Source organism: Panthera tigris, chromosome C2, assembly GCF_018350195.1.
Source record: "Panthera tigris isolate Pti1 chromosome C2, P.tigris_Pti1_mat1.1, whole genome shotgun sequence".
In the NCBI taxonomy this organism is placed as follows: domain Eukaryota; kingdom Metazoa; phylum Chordata; class Mammalia; order Carnivora; family Felidae; genus Panthera; species Panthera tigris.
Window position 1 is genome coordinate 134,328,054 of NC_056668.1, and position 10,688 is coordinate 134,338,741.

Sequence of the window (10,688 nt, forward strand, 5' to 3'; positions counted from 1 at the left end):
TGTGGGTGGTTTTTTCCCCCCAGTTATGTTTACGGTGTTCTCACAATGTTTTTCTCGATATGCTCAGTATTTTCGTCGAACGCAAATGCACAAAACCTGCTCGTGTAATATACTACGTGTGCTTGCCTTTACCTCCTAACTCAGTGTACAAAATGGGAATCGAAGAGGAAACCAAGTCAAGAAAAGAACCTCTGCTGCTCAGAACTTGCAGCACTCATGGCCCGTATCACTGCACCATCTGTGAATGCTAATAAGTTACTTGAAATAATATTTCAAACAGTTATCTCAATCATGTGATTTGTTTGAACTTGCCTGGCTTATACTTGTAGTTCGCTCAGTTATCTGTAGTTACGGAACACCATACTGCCTTAGGGAGAGTTAAACATTCTCATCCCAACTGTCCAGTTTTACAAAACTTTAGCAAGTAAGGGAAAAAGCTCATCTCTTTCACTCAGAGGCAAATCGGACCAACAGAGAGCAAAATGGATGGCAGAGGCACCAATGGTGGCAGAGAATGTGGATAACCGGGCACGTTTATCTGAGGGGGCGATCAGCTCCTGTGCCGGAACATCCGTAGAGGGGAACTTGGGAGAGTATGTACCATCTACAGGCGGATCTAATGACTATGATAAATGATATTTTCATATACCTATACCAACTGAAAAATGAGATGCATATTTCTGTGATTGATACTGATGAAAGTTCACAGTGTTGGTAATTCTACTACATTTCTTGCTTAGATTTATAATTGACGCTTATGCTAAATTTCAGTTAGGGGTTAGTGGGAATAAATACATAATTTATTTGGGCCATCCAAGATTATAGACTCACTGGAATTTAGACTCTAGAGTTCTGGAATCTTAATTTACGAAACTATTGGTAAAGTATTGGTAAAACTATTGTTGTTATTTTATTTAGGAATTTAGGAATTTCTAGGACATAAGAATTCCAGAATTTTCATAAATGTCTTAGACACTTAATAATGATCATTTAAATCAAGAGTTTAACTGCTCTCTTTTTGGCTACTTTTGTCTTTATTGTATGCTTTTCCCTTGATAATATCTATCTATCTATCTATCTATCTATCCATCTATCATCTATTGCTTTATTTAAGTACCGCATCAAGTACTCCATGTAGAAAAATTTGTGGATTATGAGCTGCCTGAGTCTTGCTATGTATGCCCACAAATGTTTTTCTTTCACTTGATTGATAATTTTGCTGTATGTAGAATTTTAGCTTCAAAATAATTTAATCTCAGAATCCAGGAGGAAAATTTTTCATGGTCTTCTAGCATCCAGACATGTCAATGATACGTCTGCATTCTCATTCTCATTTTATCTCCATTCCTTTGAAGCTGAAGGAAACTAGCTTCGTATTTCTGTGATTTTAGTTTTTATGATATTTCTCTTTATCTTTGAAGGTGAATTTTTACTCCATTGAGAACCTGGCAACTTGGCAATTGACAGCTTAAAAAAATTTTTTTAATGTTTGTTTATTATTTTTGAGAGAATGAGAGACAGAGCATGAGTGGGGGAGGGTTAGAGAGAGAGGGAGACACAGAATCGGAAGCGGGCTCCAGGCTCCAAGCTGACAGCACGGAGCCCAACGTGGGGCTCGAACTCACGAACCGTGAGATCACGACCTGAACCTAAGTCAGACGCTTCACCGACTAAGTCATCCAGGCGCCGCCTGATAGCTTTTTTAAATGAAAGATTTCCATTTTTTTTCCCCCAGCTCAGGGGAATTCTTCTATTAATTTTAGGTTATTCCAACATTGCATCTTCCTCATTCCTTACTGGAATTCCTGTTAAATAGAAATTGAAACTTCTGAATTTATTCGTTATTTTTCCTAATGACTTCCTCATACTTTCTGCATCTTTATCCTTTCAACGTGTTATGAGAGAATTGCTTTGTTTGATCTTCCAGGTCACTAATTTGCTCACCGGTTGTGTCCATGCTAAATAACTGGAAACCATGAAACCTAAAAAATTGGAAATTATGAAAATTTATAAGAACTTTCTTTTTTAACATTGGGCCACAGATTCACCAGCCCTATTGGATTTTATATGCCAACGTTTATATCTTCCTCAAATTCCTGACTGAGCTCATTTACTGTTTGCATTCTTCCTGTGCTTCCAGCACTGCCATGGATGTATTTTACTTTTATTTTATTTTTTCCTCTGTGATTTGGAATGGGAAGGAAGCTAAGTTTTCATCAACCATCTTAAATCTGGAATCTGTTTATTGGTTCTAGTACGTCTCAAGTTTCACGTTAGTCACTGGGTGGGTTAAACAGACACGTAGAGATCCCAATCAGGCAGAACATCATGAACATCTCAAACAGCAAGGAAGTTCCTCTGAAGCACACAGGAAAAGGTGGGAGACAGTGGACAGAGTAGTCTGAACAACAAGTTGTGGCCACATTGTTAAGGCGCTTTTCTGTATGCATTCGGAAGGAGTCTGGATTTTGTTTTATAGGCACTAAGGAGCTAACAAGGGATTAAAAGATTTCAGGAAGAGGGGCACCTGGGTGGCTCAGCTGGTTAAGCATCCGACTTCGGTTCAGGTCATGATCTTGCAGTCTGTGAGTTCGATCCCCACGTTGGGCTCCGTGCTGACAGCTTGGAGCCTGAAGCCTGCTTTGGGTTCTGTGTCTCCCTCTCTCTCTGCCCCTCCCCAGCTTGCTCTCTGTCTCTCTCTCTCTCTCTCAAAAAGTAAATAAAAAATAATGAAAAAAAATTATAAAAAGTTTTCAGGAAGATAATTTTGTCTATCCTGTGGAGGATGGAGAGGAAAGAGGCAGGACTGAAAGGGAAAGCCATGTAGGAGGCAATTGCTATAGTCCAGAAGGATCATTATCACCTGACCTAATACCTTCCATGCACTTTTATTAAAAAATGGCATGAAATCTTACGTAGAGAGCTACAGGAATTAACCAACAACCACAAGGGTTACTTCTTTGTATTTTATTTTTTGTTGCTTTTTTCTTATCTGCATTGTAGTCAAAAAGAGAACTGTCAGTATATTTCTATAACTTTACTGTTACATGTCATATGGATTCAGATCACATATTTCATGCATAATGGATACATCATGGGGCTGCTAGAAGCTGAAGCTGTATTAGGAGTGTGTGGATAATTTGAATATTGGTGGCAGGGAATCACGATCAATTCCACATTGTGAACCCAGGTAGCTAGATGTGCTATCGAGAGGGTGAGACAATTCATCCCTAAACTCCAAGGCAGAGTCCCAAATATGTGACGGGTAGTTAAAAGAGGACAATGTTCCCTGAAGAGCAAGGGCATTTCTAGTTCCAGCATAACCCCATTACTGTAGTATTAGAATTTACAAACAGGGTCACGCTTCTCTGACTAGAAAGGTAGACACTGGGAAAATTTAATGAAAGTGTAGTAATAAAAGTGATGAAAGTATTTGCTCCACTTGTAGTCCTGCATCTGACAAAGCACTGAGGTCATCCTGGCAAGACCGATGTGGAGCAGGTGCTGAAATTTAAATGGATGAGAAAAGTGGTCTAGATGCAGATCAGTAATGGAGGTGGATGAAGTCATCAAAGAAATGGGTGTATAACAATGTATTACAAAAATGCCTTTCAACTGTCTCTTTCAAATGTTCCTAATGTCAAATGTAAGGCAGAGTTTTCAGAACCAAAATCTTGGCTGTAAAGTGAATCCAGGTTTGTTTTTCTTTGTTTCAGGCTGATGTCTTTCGTTAAAACAATTCTTATAAAAGTGAGTTTCCCCACGTGCATATCGCAGTCTGTAAACTGTCAAACAAAAGTGTTTCTACAGCGTAATGTACCGAAGTAGGCATATCACTATTAACAAAAATATATTTGAAAACAACATTCTAAATATTGTAGTACTATTTAAAAATTGCTTGAAATTTGCACCATGAATTGATACCAAATAATGCTGACACTCAACTTGATCTATTGGTAAAATGAGTTTTACTAAAATATGTTTTTGACTTTTTCAGATAGTACATATACAAACAAATTCACCGTAAGTCACTGAGTGTGAATTGTGTGCCCACCTTGTACCAGCTACCACGCAGCAAATCAGGTAAAATACCCCTCTCTCAAGGAGTTTAGATTCATTCTCAGGTAGGGAGACAAATGATAAGCAATAAGCATTGTAGATAAGTTAAACAGGAAGAAGTGTTATGAAAAAGGTAAAAAACAAACAAACTAACGAAAACAAAAACCAGCCAAAGTCAAGGGGTGCGGGAGTACAGGTGGAATATTTCAATATTAAATAGATCTTCTGGGTGGGCCCCACCAAGCAAGAAACATCTGAGTGAAGACACAAAGAAGGCCATACAGTCAAATAGGAATATGAATTATTGCCTTACGTACTCCACAAAGAGAAATTTGTTTTCATGCAGAAATTAGGATTTATCTTCTCCTTAAATTAGCAAATCATTTTGATTTGTCAAAATCCCAAATACACATTAACTCCAGCACATTCCCTCAAATATACTGAAGTTCCTTTCACATTAATGTCTAACTACTTCTTTTGAAATAATTTCAACATATTACTATGCGTAGTAAAACCAGCATTTGTCTATGCCTCTCAGAATTTAAGATGTAGGTATTCCACTTAAAAAAAAATCTTATATATATCAACCCACCAGGTACCGTGCCTCTGAAATGTTTAAATACATCTGCAGCCACATCTGGAGCTGGACTATATCTGTAATTGTAGAGGTTCATGATTTCTTTTTTTAAAAAAAATTTTTTTTTAGCGTTTATTTATTTTTGAGACAGAGAGAGACAAAGCATGAACGGGGGAGGGTCAGAGAGAGGGAGACACAGAATCTGAAACAGGCTCCAGGCTCTGAGCTGTTAGCACAGAGCCCGACACGGGGCTCGAACTCACGGACCACAAGATCATGACCTGGGCCGAAGTCGGCCGCTTAACCGACTGAGCCACCCAGGCGCCCCAAGGTTCATGATTTCTAAGAATGAGTAACGTGACATAGGGATTTTGAGTGGCCATAGGACTCAAAATATTTGAAGTCTTTTAATTTCTTAAATTTCAATAATTTTTTCATTTGAAATATGCAACATGTGTTCCCTTTCCACGTGTGCTCATCTTCTACCTGAACAATATTTGTTTGCTGAGGTTATAAACGCCTCTGCAATGACAGCTTTATAGGCAGACAGCAGGTTCAGTCTGCACTGAATAAGGTGCAGTGATTTGCACTCACTCTTTCATGAGATATTAATTTTGGAGGTTATTGGAATAAACCCTATGCATTATACAGGTTTATCACTTTTATTTAAAGATGTTTTCTTCTATGACTTTCTGATTATTGTCCTACCGTGCTACATACCAAACTACCTCTTCTTTATTTAGTGATTATTTTAAGGAGCTGTGACCATCGCGTGCCAACTTTTTAATTTCACTGATTAAAAGAAAAAAAACACCTCGTTTTCTTAATCACAGTTTAGTTGGCCTTGCCTAGCTCAGCTTGCAGTGGGGGCACAAAGAATACGAAACTAGTAAGCAATTTGTACTTTTTAAAAAAAGTTTTGAACATTAAAAATAAATGTAAAATTGTCCCCAAATAAGCAATACTCATTAAATGACGAAGTTGTATTTTATTTTTTATTTATGTATTTGTGTTCTCAGAGAGAGAGAGAGAGAGTGAGAAAGAGAGGGCACAAGGGGGCTCGAAGGGCAGAGAGAGGGAGGGAGAGAGAGCAAGAGGGAGAGATAGAGAAGCAGGGCTCACCTGAAATGGGGCTCAAACTCAGGAACCATGAGAACATGACCTGAGCCAAAGTCAGATGCTTAACAACTGAGCCACCCAGGTGCCCCAAAGAAGATGTTGTATTTTAAATAAATAATTCACCGGAGAGCCTGGGTGGCTTAGTCAATTAAGTGTCCAACTCTTGATTTTGGCTCAGGTCACGATCTCATGGTTCTTGAGATCTAAACCCCACACTGGGCTCCACACTCAGTGTTTGGGACTCTCTTCTCTCTCCTCTCTCTCTGAGGTACACTCTCTCTCTCTCTCTCTCTCTCTCTCAAAATAAACTTACAAAATAATTCAAGGGAAAGAAATATTTTATGTCTTTTCTTTGAAAATCAAGTACTTATTTGTGTTCTTCTGTTTGGTTAGGAGAATGTGTACACTTACCTGAAAGAATAGTACTAGATTGTTCCTGTTAATAAGCCCAAAGGAAATAGAAACATCAGTGTTTGCTCAGCTCTGTTCAGGTCTTTGCTATGTGCTACGTGGAGGAAAGGTGCCAGAAAACTTCCTTGCCTGTGAGTGTGTGTGTGTGTGTGTGTGTGTGTGTGTGTGTTTCAGTGGAAGGGGGAAAATAAATTCCAACCATACTGTAACTTTGTAGCACCTGAACATAGTGTGTCATACTACCCTTTCTCTTTTCCTTACATGTTGCTGTACATGTTTGCTGCTGTGGGTATGTGATTTCTTATGTTAGCTTTTCTTGATGTGGTTACACATCTTGCAGTGAATGACCTCCTGGGTTTTTGTATACATGCAACCAACACTCATGTTATGCTTCGCGAAGATGTAATAATTTTCAATGTTTAAAATCCAGTTATTATGCTGTTACTTTTTTAACCCCTACTGTTTGCTCAAGTCCAAAAATAGAAACAAATAAGAGGAGTCTTTTGATCTGGTTGAACTCATAGGTTATTGGTGGAGGCTAAGGGGCTGCAGACATTAGAGTCATGATGCACTGATAGACAGAAGCCCCAGTTACTATGAGACCAGGTAGTTCAAGAAGGAAAAGTGGTCGGGATAGGGAATTTCAAGGAAAACCCAGTGGAGGAGGTAGAGTCTGAGCTGAGTCTCAGGGGAAAAAAGCAGGATTTAGTTAAGTGAAGAAGGTGTAAGGGAGGCATTTCAGACAGAGAGAACAAAGTCTACAAAGCAAGGATGCAAGAAAGAACATTTGAAACACTTGTCCTTGTTAAATGCAATGACATTTCCACTCACAAAAACATAAGCAAAACTGAGATGCCAAGTTCAGATGATTGATATCCCATTTCACATCTGAATTATTGCGAAATCCTTAAATACAAAATGTGTACTCCCTTGCCATTTTTGAAAAGCAGAATGTTTGAATATTTTCCCTTTTGCCAAAAGTAAACTCTTCTTCATAGTGAGCTAAAGGTTTCCTTAATTTTCCTAAATATACTCTATTAGAAAAAAATACAGATTTTCCGTGGTCAATAAATCACATGAGCAATTTTATACATTTCTTTGGAATTAACAATACACGATGGGGAAAAATTCTGCTTTGGTCTGGAGCCATCTTCCTGAGTCTGCTAGCAAATTTGAGACCCTCAGGCCTTGACATCTGAGATAAAGCTGCCAACTGCATCAGAAACTCAGCAGTACAGGATGTTCTCTCTCTCTCTCTCTCTCTCTCTCTCTCTCTCTCTCTCTTTCTCTCTCTCTTTCTCTCTCTCCCTCTCTCTCTCCCTCTCTCTCTCCCTCTCTCTCTCAAAAGTAAATAAACATTCTTTTAAAAAGAAAATAACATTTAGATATTTTCATTTGGTATACTCAGTCCAGAGCCTGTGAACTCATTCTTCTGGGTCCAGGTAACTGTCACTCAAGGTATGATCTTAGACTATCAAGGTCAAAATCACTTGGAATGTTTCCAAAGAGTAGAAATTTCTGCATTTCTCTCAGGGTCTATTGAATCAGGATCTGAATACGGGCCCATATGGCATCTTATCTGCAAGCCCCCAGGTGATTTCTGATGTCTTCTAGAATTTGCGAACCACTGGTGTAGATCTTGCATCCACTTTGGTCCAGGGTTAAACTTTTAAGGCCAAAAGTAAGTGAAAACCAGTAGTGTATGTTTGATTTGATCCACTGAGCTTAAGAAAATTATTTCCATAGTTTTCCATAGTTCAGAATTGTAGTCCTTCTTGATTTCAAGATTCCTTCTCACCATTATGGAATATACCACAAACATCACAGCTTTGTTTTTGCACATACAATACTTTCAGAAGTCCAAAGCTCACTTTTGTCAAGCTTGAGGCTATAACATTTATTTCTCCCTGATACATATCAATCTGTCTTACAGAATTTTTTTTTATTCTTTATTGATTTATACCTCTCAAGCTTCCATTTGCCTACAGTTTTTCTTTTTTTAGTATTTTGGTATTTATGATGGGCACTTAAATCTATTTAAATTATTTCTGAACTACATCTCTCTTCGAATGCCATAAACATTTTCTTGTATCACCAAAATGTCTAGGGTTCTTTTTCCTCTACTTCTGATTTTAAAAGTGTCTCTGGGGGCGCCTGGGTGGCTCGGTCGGTTAAGCGTCCGACTTCGGCTCAGGTCATGATCTCATGGTCCTTGGGTTCGACCCCGCGTCGGGCTCTGTGCTGACAGCTCAGAGCCTGGAGCCTGTTTCAGATTCTGTGTCTCCCTCTCTCTGTGACCCTCCCCCGTTCATGCTCTGTCTCTCTCTGTCTCAACAATAAATAAACGTTAAAAAAAAAATTAAAAAAAAATGTCTCTGGTTACTGTTCCTCAATATGGTATTTGCCCATGAGATCTTTATCTCATTAGACAGTGTGTTAATTCCCCTTGCTATGTTGTAAAAATCCTTCTTGAATTCTCCTTGATTTATAACTGGAACAACTAAGAAGCAGGGGCAATTTTTTAAATGTTTTCTCCCATTCTCTGACTTTCCATGACCAAGTGAAAAATGAATGGGCATCACACTGTAAGGACGTTTTCCAGTCTGATCAATGCTAGGAAATCCAACATATATGGGCTCCTCAGAATTATGTGTGATCACATAGCATGCCAGAATGGAATCCAATCCTCTCCATTTCTTCCTTCCTAACTATTGTCTTACCCTATTTTCCAGCGTTCAATTAGGAAGTAAAAACTGCTAATGAGTATCATGATCTAAAGAGTCTATTATCGGAAGACCATGCACAAATCTGGGAGAAGATGAAGAGAAGTCCAAAAGGAAGACTTGAACGATCGGATAAAAAACCCCAAGCAGCCCTTCCGACACACGATACAAAAGAGCAGATGATGGTTTGTAGGAAATTCTGGAAGCTAAGCATGTCCAGATGCTGAAGTTGTTTTATGAAGGAGAGTTGGCAAAGAAAACTTGCAAGCTGTTGCCTCTACTTCAGGTGGTGGGTTTGCAGTAGCTGTTGAGCAGCAGGGCGAGCAGTTTGGAATAACTGATCACAACGTAGCGGGTAGAGCAAGGATATGATGGCATCCACAGCCATCTCTGCATCCATGGCATCCATGCAGTTCTCACTGCATCTGACCATGAAAACCTCAGAGCATAATGGCTGTGGCTTCAGTTCCACCTTTCAAAAATGTCCTGTGGGTTTCTCTTTTGGTTAGCTTTAATCTAGACCCATACGTGAAAGGAAGTTCTGGGAAGATTCTTCCGGCATAACCAAGTTGACAAGTTATCAACACAAAACCTCCACAGTCGTTATCTGTTTGACGCATATGTGTTTATTGTTCTGGCATGATGTTTTATTTTTCACAACGACAGCCACGATTTTGTTTTAACTTACTTTAAAACAGACAGAAAGCCATTGCCTATACCCTCTTCCCCTTCTACCTTGTACACCGTTGATACTGTGCAAACATACTTTTCCCTAACGGATTTGGATGAAGATCTGAAAAATTGCTATCCAACCTACACATACACTCTTAAGAAGCTGTATGAAGTCTCTGGTGACACTAGGAACCATGTCTTCACGACTCTACCCACAAGTCACTCTCCTGTCTGGACTCGATCCCCCACGTTTCATACAGAAGTCTCTTAATTATGTCCAAACCAGGGAACCATTTTAGTCCTTGCTGCGTAAGAAACCACTCCAAAACTTGGAGGCTTAAAATAAGAACAACTCCGATTTCTCTTGATTCTATAGGTTGGCTGGTTGTTTCCTCTGCTGGTTCCACCCAGGTTCACTCATGAGGCTGAGTTAGCTGGAGGACCATCTGTCCTGCAGAGTTCAAGACGGCTTCATTCTTATTTCTGGCATTGGTGCTTGCTGTTGGGTGAAGCATCTTGTCTTTGTTTCGTGTCCCCTTTGATCTTCCAGTAGGCTAGACGGGCTTCCTTACACAGTGGTCTCAAGGCAGCACTCCAAGACAGCAAACTGGAGCCTGTAAAACCTCCCAGGTCCTAGCTTCAGATGTCACATTATGTCACATATGCACATTCTTTTTATGAAAGCTTTTTGCAAGGCAAAGCAAGATTCAAAGGGATGGAAAATATTCTCCACCTCTTATGAGAGATGACAAGTGTTTGTGGTCATGTTTTTCAAAGTACAGTACCAAATTAAAGTCGAAATTATTTTACAGTTAGTGTCTTTAGTAAGAATCTCCCCCCCCCCCACCGCCCATACATGAGCACACGCGTGTGCGCACACACACACACACACACTACACAGGAATTCTTTTATCAGTGATTCTCAGCTGAGGTGATTTCATTCCCATTTTTCCCATGGGACATTTGGCAATGTCTAGAGACATTTTTGATTCTCTCATCTGATGGTAGGGTGCTACTAGAATCCAGTGGGTACAGGCCAGGAGTATTACTAAAAGTCTCGTAATTCTCAGGACAGGTCCTGATAACAAAGAATTATCTGGTCCAAAGTACCAATAGTGCTGAGGTTG

General features: G+C 39.4%; 1 long non-coding RNA gene across 3 annotated transcripts in view; it reads left to right on the forward strand.

Annotated features, from left to right (window-relative positions):
- The window catches only part of LOC102970720, a 50,196-nt gene extending 39,755 nt beyond the window's left edge, over nt 1-10,441 (forward strand). For all 3 annotated transcript variants that reach the window (XR_006222192.1, XR_006222193.1, XR_006222194.1), the window contains 2 exons: nt 3,998-4,083; nt 8,899-10,441. This is a non-coding gene — a long non-coding RNA (uncharacterized LOC102970720). The remainder of the gene's footprint in view (nt 1-3,997; nt 4,084-8,898) is intronic.
- Nucleotides 10,442-10,688: the final 247 nt, after the last annotated feature.